The sequence below is a fragment of the Ursus maritimus genome, unplaced genomic scaffold (genome assembly GCF_017311325.1).
Source record: "Ursus maritimus isolate PB19 unplaced genomic scaffold, ASM1731132v1 scaffold_8, whole genome shotgun sequence".
In the NCBI taxonomy this organism is placed as follows: domain Eukaryota; kingdom Metazoa; phylum Chordata; class Mammalia; order Carnivora; family Ursidae; genus Ursus; species Ursus maritimus.
The window spans coordinates 39,395,322-39,412,268 of record NW_024426996.1 but is presented as its reverse complement, the minus strand read 5'-3'; the positions used below and the strand labels follow the sequence as shown (position 1 = coordinate 39,412,268).

The following is a 16,947-nucleotide window of genomic DNA, read 5'->3' as shown; positions in this document are numbered from 1 at the left end:
ATTCATTAAGTTGTCAGTAAATCGGTGTTCACCTGTAAAAATCACCTATCTTAGTTGTTGAATTATATATAAAACGGCTAAGAATTATTTGGTATTGTATGTGACTCAGGAATCTGAATACAACAATCAATTTCGAGTAATTTTAAAATGTCAACAAAGGAAATACACCTTCACTACTGCCTCCTTTATTCTATGAGAAAACTGAATCCTAGTTCAATATATTCAACAGAAAATTGTAAGAAAAGAAATTTCAAAGGCGGGCTTTTTTTAAGAAACCTTTTGAAAAATGCATCTTATGTAGGTGATATGGTTGCACTATAGATTACTTCAACTCAGAAATGTGAAGGGAAAAAAATCATGCTACTAGATGGCCCCTTTCCAGTGTTAAGATGTATTTTCTTCAAAACCTTATTTTTACAGTCACCTCTGACATCGAGAAACTTTCACTCTAAAGATTTAGTACTTAGCACTAAATTTGGAGTCAAGAAAATAGTAATCCTGACTTGACATACTTAAGCATTTGGTTCAGGAAACAAAAGCTACCGTGTAGTTTTTTCTAAACTATAACGCACTATAATAAATGTAAGCTATTATTATTGCTGGATGAAGAATTGTATTTTTAAAATATTAATTGAAATTAGTATGAAATTCTCCAAAGCAAGGGACAGTGTATAGTCTTTTTTTGTAGTCCACATTTCTAACTTGGCTTATAGTAGGTGTTCAATAAATAGTTATGGAAAGAATGAATTAATGAAAAATAAAATACAAATGGATAAAACATGCATACAGATTGAATTGATTTTCTTCTATTAGTTTAATGAACAATTACTGAAGGCCTACTGTGTGTCAAAATTGTGTAAAATGTTTCCAGATATAGTTTATAAAAGCCTGATGACTTTCCTTTTTTGATCACGTCTGATGTCTGTTTCTATGAAGAATGGGGCCCTTTGGGTGGTATTAATGATCATCTCATATAACCGCATAGCACGCTAAAGCATTTCACTTGTTGTGTGTACATATACTTTCCCACAATGGCCTATGGGAAGGCAGACCAGATGCTATCATTCCTGTTTTGTAGGTGAGGAAATCCAGACATGGCGAGATTAAATGACTTGCCAGCTCCTTGCCACTGAAGCAGCAGTGCCAGGGGCAGAAGCTGGATCTCATGCCTAGTGTTTTCACCTCTGAATCACACTGCCTTTTTCAAGATATACTATACTCCAGAAAATCACTCTCAAATGGAAAAAAAATTCATGGAAAAAGTCTAACTTTCAAATAACTTTTATATAAGGAAAACTTATATTTTACAATCTAGTAATTACTGAAGTGGTCAAATGTGCAAGTTAAAGGTGACTAAATTTGAACCCTGGATTAACAATACTAGCACTGCATCTTTGGCAAGTGACTAAATATCTCCAAGTCTCAGTTTTCTCATCTGTAAAATGGTGGAGGTAATAGTACCTATCTTATAGGGTTTGGAAAAGGATCAAATGAAATCATGTATATACGATGTACATAGCACAATATTTTAGCACAAACTAAGCATTCAGTGTCAACTAATTATTTTTCTTATTATAATGTAAAGCAGTGCCTTTTATATATTTATTTTTAAAAAGATTTTATTTAGATAGGGAGAAAGCACGAGGGGTTGGGGGAGGAGCAGAGGGGGAAGGAGAAGAAGGGGGAAAGAGTCTCAAGCAGACTCCAAGAATCTCAGGCAGACTCCATGCCAACCATAGAGCCCAAGGCAGGACTTGACCTCCTGACCCCAAGGTCATGAGCCAGCTGAGACCAAGAGTCTGATGCTCAACTGACTGAGCCACCCAGGCACCCTTAAAGCAGTGGCTTTTAATATATATATACATTTGCACAGTAAGAGGTGAATTTTATATTGCCATGCAGTATATAGACATGTTACAAATATGTTAAAAAGAAATTCGTGAGTGAACGCTTAAACTTCCTATGTGCAATGCATTTTTATATTTTTATTCTATCTATTTTAAAAATGCTGGTTAAGAACCACCGAATGATTTCAGATGCCATTAATGGGTAGGACCCGATGTCTGAAAAGCGCTAATGTAAAGGATGATCAGGTTAAATGAAAGAAAAATCTTTTATTGAATCTTTGTATTTTCCCTTTTAATCATTTACATCATTTGGAATGAATATTAAATTACACTGAAAATAGATTCTTAAATATTTCGTAGTAATTACAGTATTCAGTAATTGAGTATTTATCATGATCTAGGTCCTGTGCAAAGCAGTCTACTTATATATGTTATCTAATTTAGTGCTCACAACAGCCTGTAATTTGGCCCTGTGTTTCCATTTGATAATTGAGATTACGACTCAGAGGTTTTATTAACTTGCCCAGGGTCATAAAGTTAGTAGAGATGAAGCAAGAATTCATACTGAGCTCTGTTTGACCCCAGAATTCTCTGCTGTCTCACCCCCACCACTCTGTTCTGATGTTCTGTCACAGTGATTGCTGTAGATTTATCATTCTTTTTATGTAAATTCGAATGGCAATCTCAAGAATGTACCCCTTGTGGTACATCTTTTGTAGTTTTCTTTGAAAGGACCATTTGAAGAAAATTTTCAACTTAGTAAAGTTAGAAAGCATATTGGGTGGACTAGTAATTCACTTTGACTTTGGCTGTTCTTTGATGTAAATATTTTGGAATAGCTTCTCAGGTTTTTACGATAGAGTCAATTAATTGGTCAGTTTTATTGAGCACCCAAAGGTTTAATACGTCTTCAAAAGAGACATGGAATAGCTGTGTAACTATAAAAAGACTTCATTAGGAATGAATGTCAGCTTTTGTTAAGGCACAAAATGAAGACTTAAGAGCTGCGAGGAGTATTTTATGATATATTGATTTGTCACAAACTCACCGGGCAGTACAAGTATTTATTTTGTTAAGTACTCGAAGGAAGCACAATGAACTGCCCTATTAATTTTTTTTAAATTTCAGTTATTTGCAAGTGTTGCTTAATTTTTAACAGTATTTCAATTTTAATTTTTTTATTTTTGGGTATTTCCTCTTTTAAAACTGTTGTCAGAAAGAATTAAAGAATGTTTTAAGGGAATATATTTTATAAACAGTACTTAGAATTTACAAGTAGGTGATTTTAAATGACAGTAGAAAAGCAGATTTCCCTGTTTCTTTCACACTTACATCTTATAGATTCAGACTCTTATAGTGTCTGGTTTGCCCTATTGCCGTTGACATGTAGGAGTGTCTCTTAAAAATGAGATGATTACCAGGTGCTTAAAGATATATAAATATGCTCCTGCTTTTGCATTGTAGTGTCTCTGTGCGTGGAGCTTTAAACTTTTAACTCTATGTTTAAACAGTTTATTTGTTGAATTAAGGTGAGTCTTTTCAAATTTGATAATTTTAAAATCAGAGTCTGTGTACATCATGATGATATATTTGACAAAGAACATCAGTTTCATGGTTTATTTATGTGGTTTGAAAATCCATATGTTTCTGTTCATCAGTCTTCATTTTCTGTTAAGATTAGATAGAAGTGAATACATTGTTTTATTTATTGTTGGATATCAGATTTCATCCTTAGGTTAGCCCTCAAAAAGCTGTTTTGCCACTAATGAAATGTGTACAAATTTAGTAAGCTTACATCTTATGCTTAATTTACTAACTTATTCCTTTTGTCTAACACTTGACCCTTACTAAATTGGTATAGTTTCTGTGAGCATCAGGAAACATTCCAGCTATTGAATTGTTGTTGTAATTTGATACTATACTTGGTTACCTTACATTTTGTGCTATTATTTTTTTTATTGAAGTATAATTGACATACAATGTTACTAGTTTTAGGTGTACAACCAAGTGATCGTATTATTACTCTCAATGTGAAAATTCTTAGAGATAAGAGCATAATCAACTTAAATGTTTATGCTGGTGACTTGCAGCAGGTCCATGTGCATAGTTTAGATTTACGTATATGTGTGATTTCCACAGATATATGAGAAGTGCAAGATTATAAACTCTTCATCCATAAATTAAAAAGATTCTTAAGGAACTCTGTGGAATTAAAAAAACAGAGTAAAAACCTTTAAAAGATGTTGAATGTCTTATAGTTACATGTTATCAGAAACATTTAAGAAGCCAAACAGCCCAACCATGTGTAATAGCTTTTATATTGTAATAAGTTTGCATGTGAAAAGGTGATTCCATTTGAAATGTGAAAAAGAAAAGCAGGAATATTTTCAATCAGATGTTAAAATCTTCACCAGCTCTTTCAGATGTTTGTAGAATTTTTCAAAAGTGTATTTTAAGGCTTAAGGGGAACTTTAAATAAACTTGCTTCTAAAACTTGTACTATAGTAAATATTAAGTGTTTGAGGAAAAGATACAGAAACTGCATTTCCTGAAACACCTTGGGAGATATTTAAATCAGAAGTAAGTACTCAGCTCATTAGAGACAGGTTGTTAGGATGTTAAAGAGGTAGCAGCTGCTAAGAGGAATTATTCCCAGTAACAAGAAAGGATTTACTAAAAAGGTGTTGGGCTTTTACCAGGGAGGGTAAGAACAATCCACCCAGACGTCCACTGGCCTCCCTGGTGAGGGATTGCCTGGCACAAAGAGGGAAAAAAGGGGAACAGGCAGGGAGGGGATGCAATAGAGAATTTTGGTTATTATTTAAATCTGAGATAAACTGGAGTCCATATATAATCAGTGAAAATTCTTGTTAACCCATGGTTTATAATTGTTAACCCATGGTTTCCTCACATAGGAGACATAGAAAGGAAGGGCCATGGTCCTATGATCACTGTTTTTGGAAAAAGAAACATCAGTACACTGAACCCCCTTGACAAAGCTATTTGTGATCTTAGATGGGGGCCACAGCTGTTCTTAGGGAAGCTTGTGACTGATCCAGCAGAGCTAGTAAGACACTGCTGGTGAATTCCAGACTGCTTTAAATGATGCATGCAGGATTTTCTTCATTTTGAAAAGTTCTTAGTAAATTTAGAGTGACTTTTTCTCTACCAGAGTATTGTTGTGACAGACGCAGTGGACTTTCTTGGCTCTATTATGATGCAGCTGCCCAGGCATGTTTGTGATGGGTTAACTGTTTTCTAGAGTTAATGAGGTCAGGGTCACAGGTTCAATTCTTGGGAAGGCCAGTTAGCTTTGCTTTGTTCTCTGATCTCATATTGTACTCTTAACCCAGACTAGCCATCTGGCGAAGGCAGATCATTGATCACAAAGGGACTAATAAACAAGACAGTGTGAGAGAAGCAGCATGACTCTTTCTAGAACAGTGGATGTTGAGTAATTAGAGAAACAATCCCAAAAGCATGTGCAAATTGTGTTTCATAGCATTGTCTTAATATGTGGAGGAAAACACGTTGTCTATTATTTTTCTTTGTCATTTCTGTTGAAGTCTCATTTTAACAGTTGTTTTTTCCTAGTTGGGATTTTCTAGAAGTCTCATTCATTATGTTCTTAATCTGAATGTTCTTAATCTCCCTTTAGGTTTGTAGGATGGTGGTTATAGTAGTGGGAACGGGGTAAGTCTGCAAGTACTAGATCAAAGCACTACTCTGTTGTTTACAGATCCAGCTACACTGAATCTAGCGGGGGTCACTTACAGGTTTTCTGAGTCTCCCATGATGTACTCTTCTTCCCTTTATTGAAATTACCTCCAGTAACAAGCGAAATACCAAAAATCATCTAGATTTGTGCTGTCTCATACGGTCTGTGTGGCTGTTGAGTATTTGAAATGTGGCTTGTCCAAATGGAGATATGGTGTGAAAAATACCTTATTAATAATTTCAAAATAGACTATGTTGAAATAATATTTTAGCTATGTTAGGTTGAAGAAAACATTATTAAAATTAATTTTACCTGTTTCTTTTTACTTTTCTGAATGTGTCTATTAGAAAATTTAAAACTGCATATACAGCTCACATTTGTGGCTTGCATTCTACTGGGCAGCAGTGTTCTAAACCAGCCCCTCATTTTACAGACAAGAAAGCTAAGGTTCAGAGGTTAAGTAACTGAGCTGAGTTCTTTCCGTTGCCTGTAATCTCTTCTTGCTAATAGGTTAGGTGCTCTGGAAGATGGAACTCTTTGAACTATTAGAGGACCATTTAGTTCATGGCAATTATCATTAAGTTGCAAGATCTGTGCTTGAGTCACTGTGTATTAGGTGTTAGGCCAATTTGTGTGTGTGCGTGTGTGTGTGTGCACGCATATATAAGACGGAGAATTTGTAATGTTGATGTTTAGACTCAGGTTTAGCTTCCTATGTAGGTCAGAGGTCTTACAGCTTTATTTACTTCTGAGAAAAACACATTAGGTATTAGACATTAACAGCTGTATCTTGGATAAATAAGATCATGCTTATTAAAGAGCTACTTTAATATATATTTCTTACTACAAAATTTTCAGATAGTTTTAAATGAACCTTGATGGACAGAGCAGCAAGATTTTCAGGCTGTATCCCTTTTGGAAGGAAAAGAGCTAAAGTGAAGAGACATTGCTTACTCAGCCTGTGTTCTGAAGAAAGAGCGACGAGCTTTTATTCTCTTAGCCATGAATGCTCCTGCCGCGCCAGCTGAGGAAGAACTCGCCAGAGTTGGCTGGTACAAAGCCATGGCCCCAGAATGTGGGTTTTCTGTCAGTTCTGTGAACATTATGGTTTTTAATTGGCACCAATATAAAGGGAGAAAACCTTAGGACCAAATTTGTTGTCTTTATTATTTCTTGTGGAGATTTTTGCTTTCTCAGTCAGCACAGGCAGCTCAAATTAACATCTTAAAGATGTTCACTTTATGCATCTTCAGATCTAGTTTTTCTTTTTGGTCTACACAGTTCTAAGACACTGTCAGTTTGTTATCAGTGACCTAATGACAACTAGTAACCAATGACTTCGTCAGGCAGCCTCTGACACTTCAATTAATCTCATCATCCATACTAGCTAGAAATGTGCAGGAATTTATCCTTTTTTTTTTTAAGATTTTATTTATTTATTAGAGAGAGAGAGCACAAACAGGGGGGAGAGGGAGAGGGAAAAGCAGACTCCTCACCGAGCAAGGAGCCTGACGTGGGGCTCCATCCCAGGACCCCAGGATCATGACCTGAGTGAAAGGCAGACGCTTAACCGACGGAGCCACCCAGGCAACCCCAGGAATTTATCTTTTTAAAGGGGTAGTGTGGAGGTTGAAAGGTGGTATGTGATTACTTCCAGAAGATTGGCTTATAAAAATATTTCCCGATTACCATTTTTCTCTGCTTTTTGTCTGTTACAAAAACCTGGTTGATCCTGGGTACAGAGAAACAAAACAAGATAGCAATCTCTGAATGGTTACCTTTGAGTGGCCAAAATAAGTAACAGTGCCCTGTGGTATGAAGCTTAATGAAAAGTATGTCAACCTTAAAAATAAAACTGCCGGTTATTTTACCAGCAAAAGATGTGCTTATTTGAGAATAGCAGAGAATTGCAATCTGGGACATGGAAGCTATGGCAGAACCATAGCCAAGACTGAAGAACAAAGGAGAGGACTGCTCTTTCATAGAGGAAAGGGGGGAGTTGGGAAGGGCTTCTCATGGGCTGAACTGTGAATGCCTCTCATTGGCTGGGCTGCTGGGATTGTAAAAGTAGCGTCCACCTGCAATGTGCCTCTTCGCCTTGGGTCTGAAATTGCCCGCTGGTGCTGGGTGTGAGAGCTCCCCCTGCTGATGTCGAGACTTCATTCTAAATGAGGTATTCTTTTATTAATTTTCACAAGTACCATGACCGTCCACAGACCATCCAGGCTGAGTCATCGGAAACCCACTTTATCTCATGGCAGCAGACATGTACTGACTACACACCATGTGCTGGGCAGCATGGGTAAAGCATGAGAAGAACAAAGGCTGGGGGAGTGCAAATTACTTGAATGCAAAAATACTAATAACTTTGTCTTAGAGTCTAACTTAAGAATGTAACATTTTTACATTGTTGCAGAACGAATGCATTATGATTTATGTTCTGCATTTCACTAGCAGATTTCATGTGCTGTCATGTTTACTGTCACCTCTCCTTTTTAACAGTAACTAAGTTTTTTTTCTTTGTCATTGGGGCAGCCAGGTGGGAGGCTGGGAGGCTGTTGTTGCACTGGGAGTCATATTGAGTACACCTTCCCTGTATCCCCTCCCTTTCCCCCTGATCCAGCTGCTTCTATCAGGCAGTGTGGAGTTGGTAGTGAGTATAAAAACGAAGAACTCACAGTTGAGTGAAGAAGAAACACAAGGCAGACTGTAAAGTGTGCTAGGATAGATCAAAATGCTATGGGAACTTAGAAGAAGGAGTGATTATTCTGGTGAAGAAGGATCAAATAAAGAAATATAAGGAGCTCCTTACAGAGGAAGTGATATTTGAGCTGGGTCTTGAAGGATGGGGAGAATTTTGACAGATGGAGAGGGGGTGGAAAGGTAAGCATGAAAGCCATGGTATATTGAGGTGGCAGGAACATCTGATGTGGAAGGGAGTAGCAGAGGCAGGACTAGAAAAGTGGGTCAGGCAAAATTCGGAGAGATTTGAAAAAGGTGAGGAGTGCTGACGTTTTTTTAGGCAATGGAGAGCTTTCCAAAGCAGCGAGTGGCATAATTGCCTTGACTTTGGAAGGATGACTAGGATTAAAGAGGCCTGGTTCTAAGGGCAGCTTTCCCTCTAATTAGCCTAGTGACCTTGCACAAGTCACTTCACTTCTCTCAGTTTCAGATAATCTCATGTATAAAATCAAAGGGTATGGGGCAAGAATTATCCAGTCAGTCAGTAAACAGATATAGTAGTTACCAAGGACTTGGTCCATGCCAGTTACCCAAGTGCGTTGTTGGTGCTGGGATACAAGAGCAGACATACAGGCCCTGTGCGATGGAGGCGATATTCTGGTGGGAGAGGGACAATAAATAGTAAACATGGAAGTATATAGTATAATGTCCTAAGTGCTTTAAACAAAGTAAAGCTGAGTGAGTGGAGTGAAATGTGGCACTGTTTCTGGATAGAGTAACCCAGAATACTTTGAAGGGGGAGAGCCGTGAGAATATTTGGAATCTCTTCCAGCTTTCAAATCATCGGTATAATTAAGTGAAAAGCTGTGGGAGTTCAACCTCTTCAACATCGATTAAAATCAGTTTCCAGATAGATGTTGTTCTTACAGTTTCGATTAGTTCCACCAATATGGTTATTGATGGGCAGGATCTTCTTAGCGCTCCATCTTTAAGTAGCCTAACCAAGTACAGCACAATCTCATTTTAGAAAACAGTTTCTTTGGTGTCGTGAAAAAATGCCACTCATGTTGGTAATTTGGACGCCATCTCTCTCCCTCTGCACATTATCCCTCTCAAACCTTGCAGTTTATGGAAAGGGAAGATGTTAACATTTAACCAACTAGATTTGAGGTGGTTGTTCAATATATTGAATAGCTCTTCTGAGTTATTTTAATATAAATTAAAATTAAGTGGGAGCTCTGGGACAGCCCTGTTTTAATTAGAGCTCGAATGCATCTTAGGAGACCATTTCTGCCAGTTACAATCATAACAGTGGCATTACGATTTTTTAAAAAAGAATTGTTAATCAGTTAGGTCTATCCTGACATCTTCCAAGTTTGACGTGTAGGTGATCCTTGTCAAATCAAGTGAAAGGCTGAAGAATGCAAACATTTTTCTTTGGCCCTTAACCTTTTTCCAGGAGATGTGAAATAGTTGAGCGGTGATCAGCAGAAGAGTATGCATACAACTGGCTTGTTCTTTATATGAGATATTAGGTTGGAAAATCTGGACTTAATTTATTGAGGACCGTTAGAGTTTTAAATCGATTTCCCACAAATGATGTCTGCAGTGTTGGGAAGCTAGAGTGGTGGGTTGTACTTTTAGAGGTGGTGTAAGATGTGACTTCTGCTGGCCTAGAATCCAGGCTATGCTGCTTTGTTTCCTTGCCCAGTACTTCACAGCCAGTGAAACTGGCCCTGCCTGAATTATTTAACTCATCTTATCCTTTAAGATAGTTACAAGCAGTTGTTATAGAACTGAATGATTTATAATTTGGGGCTTGCACATGTATTTTCGTTCTTTCTTCATTTTCCCTTTTACTGAAGATAGAAGTACCTTCTGGGTCTTTGGTTCTGCCTGCTGGTTGTTTCTAATCCCTGCTCTAGATTACCTCATTTTGCCAGTCCCTGTTGTAATGTGATTTATCTTTTTAAAATTAAATTCTCATTAAAATTCCCTCATGCATCTATCTTTCTCAGAATGTTTAGCTGTTTGGTATAGAGCTTGAGAAGAAAGGAAAGACCTAAGGAAGAAAGGAAAGAAGGAAGGAAGGAAGGGGAGGAGGGGAGAGAAAAAGGGGAATTCTGTTTGGACACGGTACTAAAAGGTCATGTTAGTATGTGATTATTATATTTGAATTTCTGAAATTTTTGTTTTTTCTCAAATGTTTAAAAATATTTTTATTATGGCAAGATATATATAACATAAAATTTACCTTTTAACTTTTTTAAAGAAGATTTATTTATTCATTTTAATGAGAAAGAGAAAGAGCACGCACACTGTACGAGCGAGGGGAGGCACAGAGGCAGAGGGAGAGAAGCAGACTCCCCGCTCAGTGCAGATCCTGACATGGGGGCAACCTCACAAACCCAAGATCATGACCTGAGCTGAAATCACGAGTCAGATGCTTAACCGACTGAGCCACCAGGCACCCCACCATTTTAACCAGTTTAAGTATATAGTTCATTGGTATTAAGTACACTTAGAATGTCATACAACCATCTCCACTCTTCATTTCCAGAACTTTTTCATTATCCCAAACAGAAACCCTGTGCCTGTTAAACAGTAACTCCTCATTCCCCCCATCCCCTGGTAACCTTTTGTTCTACTTTCTGTCTCTATGAATTTGCCCATCCTGGGTACTTCATATAAATGGAATCACACCGTATTTATCCTTTGGTGGATGATTTACTTCAAGTAGTGTAATATTTAAAGATTTATCCATGTTGTAGCATATATCAGACCTTTATTCTTTTTTGTGGCTGAATAAAATTACATTGTATGTATATAACACATCTTAAAAAATTCATTCATCTGTTGATGGACATTTGAGTTGTTTCTGCCTTTTGGCTCTTATGAATAATACTGCTATGAACAGTGTTATGTATCTTTTTGAGTTGTGGCTTTGAATATATATCTAGGAGTAAAATTGCTGGAATCATATGGTAATTTTATGTTTAACTTTTTGGGGACCTTCCATACTGTTTTCCATAATGACCATACCATTTTAAAATCCCACCAGCAGTTGCACAAGGGTTCCGATTTCTTCATGTCCTCACTCGTCATTACTTGTTATCATAGGTAATATGGGTTTCTCCTGCTGTCCAAAAGTAGAGCATTCCTGTGAAACCCTTTGTAAGCCGAAATGGCATAAGATGAAGAAGCAATTACAATTAATTTACATGGAAAATATTTTGAGCATTCCCAGACCCCAAAAATAACCTCTTAGGTTTTATTGATACCTACAATGTCTCTTGCTAACGGGCGTACACAATAAATCATGATAAATTGCAGATGCTCACAGGCATGGTTTAAAGCTATGGAGGCCTGACACTGAGATGCTGAGTGTAGTGCTTGGGGAAGGAGCTTGGCAGCGCCACTCTCTCGGCTCAGGATGTGCACTGCCTCTGCAATGGCTCTCTGCAAAACAAATGCTGAATGTTTTTTTACTTTTTGCCTTTTTTTGGTAAAATCCAAAATCCTTTTCAGATTTTTTTCAGTTAGTGAAAACAGGTATTGATGTGAGTCTTTTGTAGAAGCAAAGTGGTGTATCATAAACTTTTGAAAAGCAGGGGAGTAACTATTATGTTGAATATATATATATATACCACATTTTGTTTATCCATTCAATTGTCAATCAACACTTGGGTTGCTTCCAGATTTTAGCTATTGTAAATAATGCTGCTATGTACATGGGTGTACAAAGATCTCTTCAAGACCCTGTTTTCAGTCCTTTTTGGGTGTAGACCTAGAAGTGGAATTGCTGGATCATGTGGTGATTCCATTCTTAATTTTTCAAGGAACCACCATACTGTTTTCTACAGTGGCTATACCATTTTACATTCTACCAACAGTGCACAGGTTCCAGTTTCTCCACATCCTTGCCAACACGTGTTGTCTTTTTTGGGGGGGTTGTTTGTTTTTTGTTTGTTTTTTTGATAATAGACATCCTGACAGGTGTGAGGTGATACCTAATTGTGGTTTTGACTTGCATTTCTCTAATGATTAGTGATGTTGAGCATCTTTTCATGTACTCATGGGCCATTCCTATATCTTCTTTGGAGAAATGTCTATTCAAGTCCTTTGTCTGCTTTTTATTTAGATTGTTTGCTTTTTTGTTGTTGAGTTTTAGAAGTTTTCTATTTATTCTAGGTATTAATCCCTTATCCAATATATGATTTGCAAATATTTTCTTCCATTCTGTGGTTGCTTTTTTATTCAATGAATACTGTCTTTTGATGTATAAAATTTAAAAATTAGTGTGAAGTCCAATTTGTCTATTTTCTCTTTTGTTACCTGTGCCTTTGTTGTTGAAATTGTTGCCAAATTCAATGTTGTGAAGCTTTTGTCCTGTGTTTTCTTTTAAGAGTGTTATTGTTTTATTGTCTTGGGTCTTACATCCTAAAACATTTGGTCCTTAATCCATTTTGAGTTAATTTTTGTATATGGTGTTAGGTAAGGATCCAATTTCTTTCTTTTGCATGTGGATATCAAGTTTTCCTAGTACCATTTGTTGCAAAAGGCTGTTTTTCCCCCATTGAATGGTCTTAGCATCCTTGCCAAAATCATTTGACCACATATGTACGGATTTATTTCTGGGCTTTCTGTTCTGTTGTATCAGTTTCTAGGTCTGTCTTTATGCCAGTGCTATACTGTTTTGATTACTGTAGCTTTGTAGTAAGTTTAGAAATTAGGAAGTGTGGGTCCTCCAGTTTTGTTCTTCTTTTTCAAGATTGTTTTGATTATTCTGGCCCCCAGAAATTCCATTTGAATTTTAGGAAGAGTTTTTCAATTTCTGCCTAAAAATGCCATTGGGATATTAATGGGGAGTGCATTGAATCTGTAAGTTACTTTGGGTAGTATTGACATTTTAACAATATCAAGTCTTCCAAGCCATGATGTGATGTGCTTCCACTTATGTCTTCTTTAATTTCCTTAAGTAATATTTTGTAGTTTTATTTTTATTTGTTTATTTTAAGTGATCTCTGTGCTCAATGTGGGGCTCAAACTCATGACCCCGAGATTAAGAGTCATATCCTGTACTGACTGAGCCAGCCAGGCACCCCTGTTTGGTTAAGTCCTAAGTATTTTATTTTTTTTTTAATTTGAGGGAGAGAGCACAAGCAGGGGCAGGGGGAAAGGGAGAAGCAGACTCCCCACTGAGCAGGAAGCTTGATTCCAGGCTCAATCCCAGGGTCCTAGGATCATGACCTGAGCCAAAGGCAGATGCTTAACCAACTGAGTGGCCCAGGCACCCCCTAAGTATTTTATTCTTTTTCATGTGATTGTAAATGGATTTGTTTTTGTAATTCCCTTTTTACATGGTTAATTGTGTGTAGAAATACAACTGATTTTTGTGTGTTGACGTTGTATCCTGCTACTTTGCAGAATTCATGTACTCTAACACCTTTTGTGTGTGGGGGGGGGTGGGGGGAGTCTTTGGGGTTTTCTACATATAAGATCATATCATCTGCAAACAGAGATAATTGTATTTCTTCCTTTCTAATTTGGTTACTTTTTATTTCTTTTTCTTCCCTAATTGCTCTGGCTAGAATTGCCAGTACTTTGTTGGATAGACATAATGAAAGCAAACATCTTGCCTTGTTCCTGATTTTAGAGGAAAGGCTTTCAGTCTTTCGTGATTGAGTATGATGTTCGCTGTGAGTTTTTTTTTTTTTTTTATGGAAATAAAAACACCACTTTATTTTTCTGAGTAAAGGCTAATCACTCTAAATTTGGAATTCTAAAATCAAAACATAAGAATTCTCCCCTCCTTTCCCTCACCTTCATGGAGGGAACCAGTTGAGGAGTTGTCAAGCGCTCTTGGTGGTCTTTGTCTCTATGAAACAAAAAACTCTGCTGTGGGATTTTAATATATGACTTTTATTAAGTTGAGGTAGTTTCCTTCTCTTTCTGTTTGTTGAGTGTTTTTATCATGAAAGGATATTGAGTTTTGTTAGATGTTTTCTGTATCAGTTGAGATAATCATGTGGTATTTTTCCTTCATTTTATTGATAGGCCATATTACATTGATAAATTTTTGTATGTTGGACCATCCTTGCAATTCAGGGATAAATCCTACTTGGTCAAGGTGTATAATCCTTTTAATATGCTGCTGAATTCTGTTTGCTAGTATTTTGGTGAAGATTTTTGCATCAGTGATTCTAAGGAATATTAGTCTGTAGTTTTCTTTCAATGTCTCTGTCTGGCTTTGGTATCAGGGTTATGCTGGCCTCATAGAACAAGTTAGGAAGTATTCCCTCCTCTTCAATTCTTTTGAAAAGTTTGAGAAGGATTGGTATTAGTTCTTTACATGTTTGGTAGAATTCACTAGTGAAGCTCTCAGGTCCAGGACTCTCCTTTGTTGGGAGATTTTTGATTACTGATTCTATCTCCTTACTTATTATAGGTCTCTTCAGATTTTCACTTTCTTCATTATTTAATCTTGGTAGGTTTTGTGTTTTAAGGAATTTGTCCATTTTATGTAGGTTATTGAATTTTTTGGCATACAGTTCATAGTACTCTCTTAATACTTGTCGTTTCTGTGGAATCAGTAGTAATGTCCACACTTTCATTTCTGATTTTAGTAATTTTGAGCCTTTTCTTTTTTTCTTAGTTTATTTAGCTAGAAGATTGTCAATTTTATTCATCTTTTCAAAGAACCAAGTTTTGGTTTCATTGATTTTTTTTTTCAAATTTTCTGTTCTTTGTTTCATTTATCTCTGCTTAATTTGTATTTTCTACCTTCTGGTAACTTTAGGTTTAGTTTGTTCTTTTTCTAGTCCCTTAAGTTGTGAAGTTAAGTTCTCGATTTGAGCTATTCCTTGTTTTTTAATGTAAGTGTTGATAGCTAATTTCTCTAGCACCTTTTGCTGTACCCTGTAAGTTTTGGTGTCTTGTGTTTTATTTTCATTTATCTCTTAAGTATTTTCTAGTTTTTATTGTGATTTCTTTGGTCCATTGGTTGTTTAGAAGTGTTTAATTTCCACAATCTTGTGAATTTTCCAGTTTTACTTTTGTTATTGATTTCTAACTTCATCTCATTGTGGGCAGAGAAGGTACTTTGTATGACATCTTTTTTTAAAAAAATTATTTATTTATTTATTTGAGAGAGAGAGAGAGAGAGAGATTGACAGAATGAGTGGGAGGAGGTGCAGAGGGAGAAGCAGACTCCCTGAAGAGCAGGGAGCCTGGTGTGGGACTTGATCCCAGGACCCTGGGATCATGACCTGAGCCGAAGGCAGATGCTTAACTGACTGAGCCACTCAGATGCCCTGATATCTATCTTTTTTAATCTATTGAGACTTAATTAGTGGCCCAGCATATGGTCTATCCTGGAAAATGTCCCATGTGAAGTTTTTGCTTCATATATTTTGATGGTCTGTCATTAGTTGTGTGTTTATAATTGTCACATCTTCTTTCTTTATTGAACCTTTTATTAATGTTTAATATCCTTCTTTGTCTTTTGTAATATTTTTGTTTTTATTTATTTTTCTTTAAATATTTTTTATTTATTCATTTGAGAGAGAGAGAGAGACAGAGAGAACACAAGCAGGGGGAGAGGCAGAGGAAGAGGGGGAAGCAGGCTCCCCGCTAAGTAAGGAGCCAGAAATGGGGCTCAATCCCAGGACCCCGGGATAATGACCAGAGCTGAAGGCAGACACTTAACCATCTGAGCCACCCAGGTGCCCCAATATTTTTAAATTTAAATTCTGTTTTGTCTAATACTAGTATAGCCACCATTGCTCTCTTTGGTTATTTTTGTCTGAAATATTTCATCCATCCTTTCACTTTTAACCTGTTTGTGTCTTTGGATCTCAAGTGATTCTCTTGTAGATAGTTTATAGTTGGGTCATGTGTTTTTATCCACTGTGCCAATCTCTGTCTTTTATTAGGAGAGTTTAATCCAATTATATTTAAAGTAATTACTGATAAGGAGGGACTTAATTCTGTCATTGTGCTATTTGTTTTCTATACGTCCTATAGCTTTTTTGTTCCTCATTTCCTATATTACTGTCTTCTTTTGTGTTTAGTTGATTTTTTTTGGTAGTAGAATGTTTAAATTCTTTTCTCATTTCCTGTATAGCTGTTTTCTTTGTGATTGCTATGAGGATTACATTTAACATCCTAAAGTTCTAACACACTAACATGATTTTATAGAACTTTAATAACATACAAAAACTTTTTTTTATAGGTCTGTTTCCACAAACCCTTTTAGTTGTCACAAAATTACATCTTTATTTGTGTGCCCCAAATCATAAACTAATAATCCTTTTAAATGCATTAGTCTCCTAAGCTATGTAGAAAACAAGATTGGGAGTTGCATACCAAAGTTACAGTAATAGCAGCTCTCACATTAATAATATCTTTTTTCTTTAAATGTATTAGTCTCTTAAATCATGTGGAAAACAATAGAGATACAAACTATTGTTACAATAATACTAGCTTTTATAATTGCCCATATATTCATTTTTATTGAGATCTTTATTTTTCCATACAGCTTTGAGTTACTGTGTAGTGTCTTTTAGTTTCACCTGTAGGACTCCCTTGAGTATTTCTTGCAGGCCAGGTCTAGTGGTCACAAATTCCCTCAACTTTTTTCTAATCCAGAAATGTCTTAGTTTCTCCCTTACCTTTGAAGGACAGATTTGCCAGATATAG

General features: G+C 36.4%; 1 long non-coding RNA gene across 2 annotated transcripts in view; it reads left to right on the top strand.

The window, feature by feature from the left end:
- Positions 1-16,947, top strand: part of LOC121101520 — a 212,476-nt gene that overhangs the window by 1,281 nt on the left and 194,248 nt on the right. The gene's annotated exons all lie outside the window — the stretch shown is intronic.